The 13,144-nt window shown below is 28.9% G+C and overlaps 1 protein-coding gene across 2 annotated transcripts in view; it reads left to right on the plus strand.

Moving 5' to 3' along the window:
* Positions 1-252: 252 nt before the first annotated feature.
* LOC142328224 (uncharacterized) overlaps positions 253-13,144 on the plus strand; it is an 890,790-nt gene continuing 877,898 nt past the window's right edge. The window contains exon 1 of one of the 2 annotated variants that reach the window (XM_075371822.1): positions 253-370. The gene's annotated coding sequence lies outside the window, so the exon portion shown is untranslated. The remainder of the gene's footprint in view (positions 371-13,144) is intronic. The other variant, XM_075371823.1, reaches the window with a different exon arrangement.

Here is a 13,144-nt window from a genome sequence, read left to right on the forward strand (position 1 = left end):
TGTGGTTAATATTGTCAAAACTTAGTTTGAGTGGTATGTATGCCTGCCTGAATCTTGCTGTTATTGCCGGTCGGTTGTGTTCAGGTATGCCGCGCTACGTACTTTTAGATACGTATACATCGTTAGTAGATTGTGTAGAGAAGAGTGGAGAGGGAGTGAACGAACTTCAGTATGAAGAGCTATCTATCGGCAGTCATCGGTATTATTGTTTGTAGAGAGTACGTTTACTCGCAACGTTTAGTCGAGTCTCAGTTGTCATTTAAGTTGTTCGTGTGGGAGCGTTTTGTGTGCTCATATTTTTTTATCTAATAAAAAGTGCTGCAAAGTGTACTCCGTTTTAACGATTGGATTAAACAAGAATCTTTTAAAGGTTAGTTAATAACATTATTTAATCTTTAATTGTTTTGTTTAAAATGTTCAACCGGTTTTGTGCTAGTTAGCTTTACATTTACTAATAACTAGTGAATCGGTTACAAGTTTTTTTGTGTAACTAATATGAAATATTGTTGTTAATATGTTTGAATTCTTTATTAAATAAATTAAAAATGATTTTTATTGGGCATCGATTATTTTTTATTTTGTTTTAACGAATGCTACTATATTTGTGAGAAAGCTACATACAGTAAGTTATACTTTCTGTACAGAAACTTTATTTTTGTTTGTAATCGGTAAATAATATAGTGTAATTGTTTTAACATTTCTTTACGTAGTTTCATTTTCGAATCCGTAATTTATTCAGTGCTGTTTCCTAAGTTAATCTCTAAGAAATATGTTACATGAAGCTAAATCAATCAGTTTTTGCTTGTTCAAGAAAGTTTAATACAACAATTATATTACATAAATAAATCCTAGATTAATTATTTGTTATTCTTTTTGCTGAAATTTAGCGATAATATTTAATATTGAAAGATATCTACCCGATAAATTTATGAAGTATTCGTTTTTTAATTAATAGAAAAATTTTGTAAGTAATAATATTGTCTCCTCTCGAAAGAGAACCGGCTTTCTTTGCCTGTACGGACGTATTGCGATTCAGTTTAACTTGTTTATAGATGTAAAATGTCTACGTACTAATAACGAAATAAATAAAAATTTTCTGATTATTTCTGAAATATTTTGATTTTTATCTGTACATGAACGGTTGAAAATTTATTTACGAAGTAGCAAAAGATTTTTTTTTTTTTCATTTTTAATGAAGTTTATAAAATATGTTAAGCTTGACCGGGTTTCGATCCCACAACCTTCCGGTTGAAAAAAATATATATAAAAATAAAGTGTAAAGTTGTCTTTTAAACTGTATCGGTAGTTAACCGCTGTAATCATCATGTTTTTTTGTTTTTGATGTTTTACCTTCCCACACAAATTATCTTGTACAATGATTTTTTTTCTTCTTTAATATTGTTATATTCTTCCTGTTCTAACCCGACTGACAGAAGCCAGCTACATTACGTCTGTTGAGTTAAAATTAAGACTAGTGTTCATACACTTTTTTCTGTTACTAATTTGTAGAATGTGACTACACGCAGCTTATATGTAGTACTGTGAATGTCTTTCATCACAGTGTCTTGTCTGCTTTATTAACGTTAACATAGACTATATGAATAAAATAACATCCGTTTTAGCATCTTTTACTTCTTTTTTTTTTTAATGAACTTTGCTCTTCATTTTATTACGACTAAGTTTGTAGTTTTACACGAATAATTTAAAATAACCGTTTGTAAATTAACCTAACGTTTTTAAAGTTTATGACTAATATTAATATTTCCCTAACAAAAAATCATTTTAATTATTTTTTTATACGTTTTAATTTTAGTAAAATAAATGAAATATATAATTTTAATTAAGGCTAATGTGTTAGGCTATACGGATGGATATTTCCTTTTGCAACTTTCTCTTACCGATTTTTTATTCTTTTTTTTTTTATTAATTCATGCATAACAACAATTTTTAATTTTTATTCCTTAAGGATTAATATTTTATAAAAATTATTTGCTGGCAATATGTTTTTCTTTTTCTTTAAAAAAAAAAATCTTCAATAGCTGTATAAAAAAAGAAAGTAGAAAATTATTGTAAATGGGGTAAGGAACGTTTATTGTTTTATACCATGAAAAAAAAAGCATTTTAACTTTCAGTTATGGTAATTATTTAGAGCGTTAAGTGACACGATTATAACAGAGCGGATTGCAACCGTGATATAGAGATATTATAATTTAAAAAATTATAATTCTTAATGTTATTATCTTATCTTTTACAATATTTTGTTGCCCATAAACCGAAATTTTGGGATATTTTATTAAGATGACAGACTTTCTTGGGGAAATCAGATGTATCTCTTTATAACAAAATCAGGCCCAATTTTTTTATTTTGAACCATTTTAATAAAAATCTAACTTGTCATTATTAATATATATATATTCCCATTTAAATCAAAATATTATCTTTGGGACTTCCTCAAAAAATCAATACGAATTTTCAAGATATAAAAATGGGCTGTTAGATCATTGTTTTATGTTCAAAAAAGTAAGTTATGTTGATCATTTTTAGAAAAATAACTTGTCAACTTATCCTTGTGATCATTATAAGTAATAATCATTCAACGCTAATATGAATAATTTTTATCCCTAAAAAATAATAATATCCATTTCTACCAAACCGGAAAACAAAAACTTTTTTAAAATTCACCACAATATTTCGGCGTGCTATAAAAGGCGTATTAACATTGCCATTTTAATAAATGAAAATAAATCATTAAAAAACTTTTTCCAGCAATCTGTTTAAAATAGAATTAAAATATTTTATTCTATAGAAACAATATTACTCTGTCGATAAACCTTTAAATAAAAGTAATTTAAAAAATCCTAAATTTTCTGCATTTCCGTTTAACTTTTGCATAACTACGTATTTTCTTCAAATAATCTTGTTTAAGTTATCTGAATTTTTTTTTGTAGTTTTTTTTATTAATGTTTAATATTTTTATGTATTTACCTTAATATTATATCAAATTGTTTATTTTATTACTCGTTTTGATCAAGATTTTACCACAGTTTTTCTTAATTGGTCCAGGAAAATGGTAGAGTAGTTTCTTTTTTATCCGTGGAATAGTATATCTACCCATTTCTGACATGATCTATGTAATCTGTTATTTTGTATACATATCAAAATAATATATTTATTAAACATTATATTTTGTGTTATATTTTACTTTCTTTTTTTTTGTAATTTCATTAAGGAGTAAGATATTTTTCAGTAATTTTAACTTCAAAATTAAGAAATGTATGTCGATATCCGTTTGAATTCTTATTAAAAAATTATTTAAGAACAGATTTGTCATCACGTCTGGTGGGGTTTTTTTTTATGAATAATTTTATGTAAAATATTTTTAGAAATGTTTAAGGTTAGTAGTTGGTCACGTTTGGTAATATAACATTTTTTATTATTGTACATTCATATACGCGCACGCGCGTACACACACACACACACACACACACATATATATATATATATATATATATATATATAATTTTTTCCATCTTGTTATTTGTAGACCTCTGTGGTTAGGAACGAAAATTGTCTTGGCATTATATTGTTTCAACTCATCTTGTTTTACACCAAATTATTTTTAATTTTTTTTTTATAAAAATTTAATTTTATTATACGGATTTTTAAATTTATTTGACATAGGTCATATTTAAATTAACTTGTAAGATTTGTAATAAATTAGAAATTATTTTACAAGTTTAAGATTTAATAACTACAGTAATTAGGAGCATATAAACAGCCTCTTATTCTAACATGTAATTCAGGTATAATGTATATGTACTTTCATTTTCATTATTAGCTGAACGAAACGATATAATTTTCGATTTCTGAATTTCGTAACCGGGCTGTTGATACGTTAACTTAAAAAAAAAAAAATCATATCAAAATAATTTGAAAAAATAAACAAAGTTAACCAAAACTTAAAATAGAAATATTTAAAAGGAATGTTAACTAAAAACTAATACATTTTCGTTACGGATAATCGAAGTCATTAGTCGAATGATAATTATATTTATTGTTTATATTCATATTTAATTTTTGTTTTTTTTTTGTTTATATTTACTGTCTCTAATATATTCTCCCGCCAATGTATACTGACGATGAGTGTTAAATAAGTGAAATGATTCAATCTTATGTAGTGTCTATTAGGTAACACTAAAGGTTATTTGCAGCAATGAATAATTTCATATCTGCCACTGAACGTAATATAGTTAAAAATATTAATTTGAAGACTGGAAATTAGTATTTTTAAAATACCATAATAAATTTTGGTTGTCTGTAGAATGTGATTAGAATTTTTTTGTTGTTTTTTTTTACCATTATGGGTCGCATTAAAAAACAACTTTGTATTTTGTTTCTTTTCTGCCAGTACTCTTATTTTTTATTAACTTCGGCTCTCTTTTTGGGTAAATTTTCTTCCCGTATTTCCTGTTAGTTTTTCTTGATAACTGTTGAGATTTTTACGTAATTTAAAAAATTTTGTTTTATATACAGTTGTTTTATAATAAATTTTTTAACGAAAAAAATCGTAAGTGTACAATTCAGTTGTTTTACGATTTCTTATGATTCATGTCATTCTTAAGGACATAAATGGATTTAATTACACACAACAAACATTTTTCTCGTATAATAAAACGTTTAGTTAAATGTTAAGACAATGGATTACTCAAGATTGCTTTTTACGGTAGATTTTTGCAGCGTTAATTTTTAGCTATTCTGATCCTAGTCTAATCATTAAGATACTTATTTTTGCCCCTCAAAATTTTTTTTACTTATAATCGGTTTCGAGTAAGGAACCGAAAATAAATCATATATGTGCCAATTGAAATTAGAAATTTTAATGTAGACCGTTTGGAAAAAAATTAAAATTTTAATGTTATTAATATCGACCTAGCGATTTATTTTACGATTCATTTATCTCATAAGCTTGCAACTTGTTCTTTGGAATATGGAGTGGAAATTTTATATAATATAAAAGATTCCCTGCTTGACAGGAATTCGAACCGGAAACCTTCCAGATAAAAGGCTTAGACGTTTTATGTCGTACAGGTCTTCGTTTTAACTTAATCGTTTTTAATTAAATTTTCCTGCCTATATTTTGAAATGTTTATTTGGGCGCAACGTAGTTACGTTATGTTCAATGTATGTACTAGAGTGGTCCAAATAGGGCAAAATTTTTGTCGAAAAACGTGCACCCCCTGATTTAAAAGTACTCTCAAAAACAAAATTTTTGACGCGTTGATGAACCCTTTCCGTTCGAAAAATGTCATCCCCCACTCCACTTGAATTTTAAAGGGGATTTAACATGGGTTTTAGGTTACTTTCAAGTCGTGACGATATAGCGCTAGCATGTCTCATCACAAAACTTCAAAAATAACGTATATAATGGTTTTTGGGGTCGGAGAACACGAATTTGAAGTCAAAAACTTATTTTGACACATGGTAACTGTCAAAATCGCTGTCAATCAATTGACAACTAGCGTTCTTATGAAGGAAAATCAATGTTAGACATTTCAAACAACGTTAATTAGGGTTTTGGGGGTCGGAGAACACGAATTTGAAGTAAAAAAACTCATTTTGGCTAGCTACGCTAGCTCTTTTTGATGAAGACTGAATTATCTGAACTTAATTAAAACTGAAAATGGTTGAAAAACTAGCAATTTCGGGTGAAACTTACGAAAATTTATTATCTGCGACAGATGATGATTGTGATTATGATAACGAACCTGCTCACACGAAACTAAAAATGTTAACGAATTGTTAAACAAAGAAATCGACGTTTTTGCCAACACGGAGTCCTTGAATTTTTTTAAACGGTTCGAACTTGCGACTAGCTTTCTAGAAATTGATCCATGTAAGTGGAGCGAAAACGAAGATTATTTGGCTGCTTTGAATTGTGTTAAAAATCTAAAGGTCGTCAATGACTGCTCAGAAAGAATGGTTAAGTTGGTGAAAGAATTTAGATGTAAATTCACTAGAGGTGAAAGTCAATTGCAATATATACTAAAAATTGTAAAGGTTCATCGCAAAAAACATCCAAATATATATAATTACATTACATATGTAATTAATATAATAATAGAAATAGAAATCATAAAATTTTAACAACATTATTTGAATAGTTATAAACATGAATATAACATTTTTTAAATAAAATGAGAGTTGATCTTTTTGAATCTATCCTTCAGATTTTTTTTTAATTGACAATGACTTCAACAGTTTTAATGTGTCAAAACAATTTTTTCACTTCAAATTCGTGTTCTCCGAACCCCCAAAACCCTAATTAACGTTGTTTGTAATGTCTAACATTGATTTTTCTACATAAAATAGCTAGTTGTCAATTGATTGACAGCGATTTTGACAGTTACAATGTGTCAAAATAAGTTTTTGACTTCAAATTCGTGTTCTCCGACCCCAAAAACCCTTATATACTTTATTTTTGAAATTTTGTGATGAAACATGCAAGCGCTATATCGTAACGACTTGAAAATAACCTAAAACCCATGTTAAATCCCCTTTAAAATTCAAGTGGAGTGGGGGATGACTTTTTTCGAACGGAAGGGGTTCATCAACGCGTCAAAAAGTTTGTTTTTGAGAGTACGTTTAAATCAGGGGGTGCACGTTTTTCGACAAAAATTTTGCCCTATTTGGACCACTCTAGTATGTACATAGAAATCAGATAACAGTTTTATATGTAGAAACTGTTTATTTAGAAGTTTTAGAAAATAAAGTTATTGTGATTTGTCGTAAAAGTTTCTAGTTCAAATAAAAATTTTCCTTCGATTTCATTACTAACTTTACTGTATAAAAGATAACAGTTAAACGTACATTTACTATTTGCAAATTTATAGCAGATATTAAAACAAACAAGCATGCAATTAAATGCAACTGACGCTAATAAATTGCAGGTAAAATATTTAACCTTGACCAGTTTATGTTCATGTTCGGCCTTGAGTATATCTTATACATGTATATATATATATATATATATATATCAAAGGTAAAAACAGAATTGTTAATTATTATTAAAGATATACTTGCATCTAAATCTTTTTATTTACTTCTTTAGTTTTTTTAATAATACTGTTGAACAGAAGTTTTAGTAGATTTAGCGTGTTAAAAAAAATTAATATATTCAACACTTAAGTTGCAATTAAATATTACTTTTTATCTTAATACTATTTAACGTACTCTTACGGTATTTTACTGTCGGAGAGTTTGGATTGGATCAATATTCTTCGAAAACCGCTCAAATAATCTATAATATACCATTAGTGGCATTCAGTTTGAGATAAAATCAAAAAGGTGGTGCTTTTCGTGGTTGTTTATTTTTTATTTTTAGTAGTTATAGAAAATTGAGCTTTAGTTCCAAAGAGTTTAGTCGAATTTATTTAACTTATTTTTCTACAGATTTTGCCATATATCCCGAAATCAAAAAATTGAAATTCCCACAAATGTTTTGTTCGGTATTTATAAATCCCAGCTTCGGCCTGATCTTCGACCCGATCGGACTAGAGGGCACCACGGTATCCATTTTTTGCTAAACAATAACACGTTTTAGCGTTTTTAGTTTTGTTGAATAAAATTAAACTGGGTAGACAGCATTATTGAAATAAATAATTAAATGAAAAAAAATTTAAGCCAAAAAAACAAGGGGACCTGTAATGGTTCTGAAATTGACTAAAAATGGGACTTGTAATTAAATCAGTTATTAAATTTAATTTTCAAAATTTAAAATCTAACTAAATTCTGTTATGTAGTACAGAATATGGGAACGGGGTTTTTTTTAAAGGGAGGGTTTCTTGGCTCCCAAGAAACCCTCCCTTTAAAAAAAACCCTTTTGATGATACCGGTCTCCACACCACCCCCTCCGTTCCGAGCCCTGAGGGGCTTTACCGGAGATCGTCTTTAGACCCTCTAACTGATTACATATCACAGTCATCAGCCAGGCCTCGTCGGAATACCACCGATGTAAATGCTTCAGCAGACATTTGCATCACTAAAATAGAAATCAAAGTTCGCCTTCACGTAGGCCTCAAACGGACATTTTTACATGATTTAAATCGGATCCCGAATTAAAAATTTTAAGAATTGTTTATAATTTCAGATAATTTGTTTTTCAATTTGTTTCTGTTATTAAAACTGTTATTTGAGGTAGCTGTCGAGCAAGCGAATCAAATGGAACCCTTTTCTTTTTTTATTACATTTTTTTAGCGATTATTTTTTGTATGCAGTATAATTTTGGTGATAAAAACGTGATTTATTCAAGAGTATCGACTAGTATCCAAACGTTCTTGCCAAGAATGTTTTTCCTGAATTATAATTTTAATACTGCATAATTTTTAAAGTAAAAAAACATCATTTGATCTAGGGGTGAAATCAGAGCCAATTTCTTTTGGCACGTTTAGATATTTTTCGTAGTTATAGGTCAAATCTGCTTCCTGACTCCGGTCAGCAAAACCAGTAAAAACATTTTGACTTATACTAATTATAATATTAATAATTTATTTTAATAATAATATCCAGAATTTTTTTAATTTAATTTAATAAATCGTTAACTTAATGGCACTAAACATTTAATTTTTTTTTTCATTCGTAAAAACCGATTATAATAATTAGATTTTCATTTAAAATTTTATTTAAACATAATTTTATTGTATTTACGTTTTAAAATTTTGTTTAACGTAAGGGACAGCTGTCTGTGAATTTTACAAACCTTTACTGGGTGTTTTTTAGGGGTTATACAATTCAAATTTATATTACAGTGTTATACTAAATACAAAATAATTTAAAAGTAATTATTAGAGCTGCTTCATTTTGATACAAGTTCCCTCGAAAAAGAGAATTAGAATCATATACTGGGTTTTAAACATTAGTAAACCAGAAAAAAAATTCAAATATGTAAAACTAGATAGGGATATCGATTGATTGACAATAATCATTAATAGAATCTTAGGAATTAATTTAGATTAAAAAGTGAATTAATGCTACAGTGTTAATGAAGAAAAAAATCAAAAATATTAATTATCAAATAAAACAGTATTTACGATACATTACATAGCTTATATTTCTATGTAATACTGGTATTTATAATATTGTTTCAGTAAAAATAAAACTTATTTGTAAAAGAAAAGTGTTAAGCCAATCCCGACGAACCCGACTTCATTTCTTTTTGGTCAACCGATTTTTTTTGTTTTATTTTAATTTTATTATAGCGATAGAAATGTTTTGTTGAATAACGTAATGTTTATCTGCTGTTTGTTTATTATTTCATATATCTTATTTTGTAATGTATTATTTGTTTAATATTTAAATATATATATATATACAGGTGTTCAACTTTAAAGAGGCTTGCCTTAGTCTATAAATAATAGTTTATTGGCAAACCCCTATAATAATTTACACGTGTTGAAAATGATCCCCATTCATTTACCAACACGTTTAGCAAGATTCTTCTTAGCGGTACCGTGACTACTTCCTGAATGGCATTGGTAATGTTTCCTGCAGGGCATATGGATATCTTCCCAAATCAGCTGATTTGGAAGTCGAGAGTTCCAGTGTTCAAGTCCTAGTAAAGTTAGTTATTTTTACACGGATTTGAATACTAGATCGTGAATACCATTGTTCTTTGCTGGTTGGGTTTCAATTAACCACATATCTCAGGAATGGTCGAACTGAGACTGTACAAGACTACACTTCATTTACATTCATACATATCATCTTCATTCATCCTCTGAAGTATTATCTAACGGTAATTACCGGAGGCTAAACAGGAAAAAGAAAGGGTGAATGGATCGAACCTATAAACAATTTCTTTTAAGTAACCCACGGGAAGAAGTTTGGACTAGTCAGATCAACGAATCTTTGTGGTCACAATCCTTTAGAAATGATTCTTCCCCCGAAAAAATTCTATAGCGTCTCCACAGTACAGCGAACTGTATGGCAAACGGCGCTGTCCTTCCTTTTTCCTGTTTAGCCTCCGGTAACTACCGTTCAGATAATACTTCGGAGTATGATGTGTATGAGTGTAAATGAAGTGTAGTCTTGTACATTCTCAGTTCGACCATTCCGGAGATGTGTGGTTAATTGAAACCCAACCACCAAAGAACACCGGTATCCACGATCTAGTATTCAAATCCGTGTAAAAATAACTGGCTTTAGTAGGACTTGAACGCTGGAACTCTCGACTTCCAAATCAGCTGATTTGGGAAGACGCGTTCACTACTAGACCAACCCGGTGGGTCAAACGGCGCTGTCCTGTTGCGACCAGATGTCACGTTTATCCTCTTGGAATATGGCTACGAACTGTTGGATAATTTCTTAGTAGATGGCAGCATCTCCAGTTTCTTCAAAAAGTAAGGTTCCTATTATTCGCCGCCTTGATACCGCACTCCATACGCCTGTTATTTTTTGTGGTTGTAGGGGAGATTCAAAGAAAATGCAATTAATTTACCGTTGAAAGTAGCGAACTCTTTTAGCATAATCACTACCTCATGGAAAACCTGTACTTGATACGGATAATATTTCAGCATTCTTCTCAGTGCAGTGTAGCCTGAATCTAGGGAAATGTTCTTTTCCCGGCTTAGTATCCGAAAAGATTTAAGCGATTTTGTAACTGCCCTTTTAATGTCCTGTACGAACTGCGTCGTTAAAATAACCTGTTTCTGGCAACTTTCTGGTCTCACACCGAACCTTTTTCACGAAATTTTTTTACTAACTTCTGAATAACACTTTTCAGTGATGCTTTCTTTTCAAATTCCTCCCCGAACGTTCGCCGACACAAAACATAAGATTTCGTCTGTAAATAAGTTTCCATCACGAATACATGTTCATCAAAAGTTAACCGCATTTTAGCAAAGAACAACACACGAGTGCGCAATCTTTTTCAAAAAGGTTTCAGTGCTCGTTACAGACTGGCAATACTGAAATGCGCAGACAATAAACAGTCCTCCCATTCCGGCTCCAGCCGTACCATTTTCCACATTATTTTACCCGTGTCACCAATATATGCATTTTAACAAAAATATGTGATTTATATAAAGAGGCTGAGTGATGGAGCCTCTTTTAAGATGAATATGTTGTTTTATTCCTCAGTATGCGCTGTTGACGTTTCGCATTTATTTTATTTAATGTATGTTGTTTTATGTAGCTGTTTAGTTACCGTATTTATCTCAATAACCTTTTAACATACGCACAATATTATATATCAAATCACCTAAAGGTCTGCGCTTTCTCATCTTGTAAAACAAATTTTAAAATTTTCGAGATAATGAAAACCGTTTTGATTTTTAAGAAATTGCAAAAACCAGGAAATGTTTTTGATTTTAAATTTAAAAGAATTATATTATTGAGAAAATAAATGAAATTTAGTATTTAAAAATTTTCAAATATATTTATATTAAAATCGGAGAGAAAATTTTATTTTTATTACGCGTAGATTTTGTTATTTAATTTAAAAGAGTTTTAAAAATTAGTTATTTCAAAGATCACTATTACTATTGGATGACAATTTATTCGCGATTTTCAGTAATCTAATACGATTAAAAATCACGGATTTTTTAAAGTGCCTGGTCTTTGAACATTCTGGTTCTTAATAATGTAAAATTTGAATTTTTAAATATTTTTTTGAAACAGATATGCAAGTCATAAAAGATTGATTAAAATTTTTCATTTACTGATGAAATGATGTGGAATTAATCCGTAACATTTTTTTTATATTCATTAATCAATTTGATTTTTTTTAATTATTGTATATATATTATTCCTGCACACAGAGTGTAAACAAAATGTGACAATAACTTATTAACAATTAAATATAAAAGATTACATTTGGCATTTGCTGTTATCTCGAAACGGCCGATTTTGTTTTGGAAAGAAATCGCCGTATCCCAAGAGCCTAAGAGGCTCTTCATGGTATAGGCGATTCAAAAATGTAAAATGAAAAGGATGAAATATCATTTTAAAGAGCATTGAAAACAAAATTTTGGACCATGACAGCTCCAATAAAAATTTGAAACTTTTATTATCTTTCACAGCCAGTTTCAAAAGCGAACCCTTTACACAAAAATAAAATGTTTCAATCATTTTTTGGTGTGCACTATACCTTCTGTTTTTTGAGAGAAATGGTTAAAGTTACCATTTCCCAACTTTACCGGTTTTACTTCTTTCTCTAAGCTATATATTTTTATTAACAACTAAGTTTTGATATCTTTCAGTTTATAAACCGTTCTACGAGAATCTCTTTGGAGAAAGGTTGATATCAGTTTTTTTGTTGGTTTGAACGAAAGTATATTTTTCCAATTAGGACTTCGATTATTTTCTAAAGTATCTATCAATTGATGTGCTTTAATATCGATCTCCGTGGCGGAGTAGTAGCGTCTCGACCTTTCAGCCGCAGGTATAGAGTTCTAATCCCGGCATTTTTCTTGCGTTCCAAAATTTTCTTTTCATATTCACTTGCGTAAGCTTCCAGCTTATATGGTCAATTAATCGACCAAAAATTTGAACTAGATTATTAAAAAAACCGTATTACAGTATGCCAAGTTACATTTAGCTCTATCTCGATGTATAACCTGTGCAAAGAGTTTTAAAAAAAGGTGTTAAGGGTAAAAAATAAAAAAAAACTATTTTAATGTTGCTTATTTTTTATTATGTATTGATAATGTGTGTTTGAAACGATAAGCAACTCTTGATCGAAGATAGATACAGTATTAGTTTTTTAATGAACACGTACGTAATGATGAAATCGGAATTTTCTCACTTTCTCATTTATTACTTTATAATGTTGCGATTCATTTAGTAAATGCAATCATTTTTTCGTCGAAGTAAAATGCATCTAAATTCAATTTCGTTTAAAATTATTTAAGTAGATTCTACGCTTTTACATGTTCGGTATATCATAAAATATTATGAATTCATTCATCGTTTGCTAATAGAAATTTTTTTATTATATTTCTCATTTAACTCTTTATTCATTATCTGGTAATATATATATATATATATATATATATATATTAATGTATTTTAGAATTTAAATGTCAGATTCATTTTTATTAAAGGTTCATCTTCATTTGTATTTTCGATTTCATTTCGATCTAAACATGGT

The sequence above is a fragment of the Lycorma delicatula genome, chromosome 7, assembly GCF_047948215.1.
Source record: "Lycorma delicatula isolate Av1 chromosome 7, ASM4794821v1, whole genome shotgun sequence".
Taxonomy (NCBI): domain Eukaryota; kingdom Metazoa; phylum Arthropoda; class Insecta; order Hemiptera; family Fulgoridae; genus Lycorma; species Lycorma delicatula.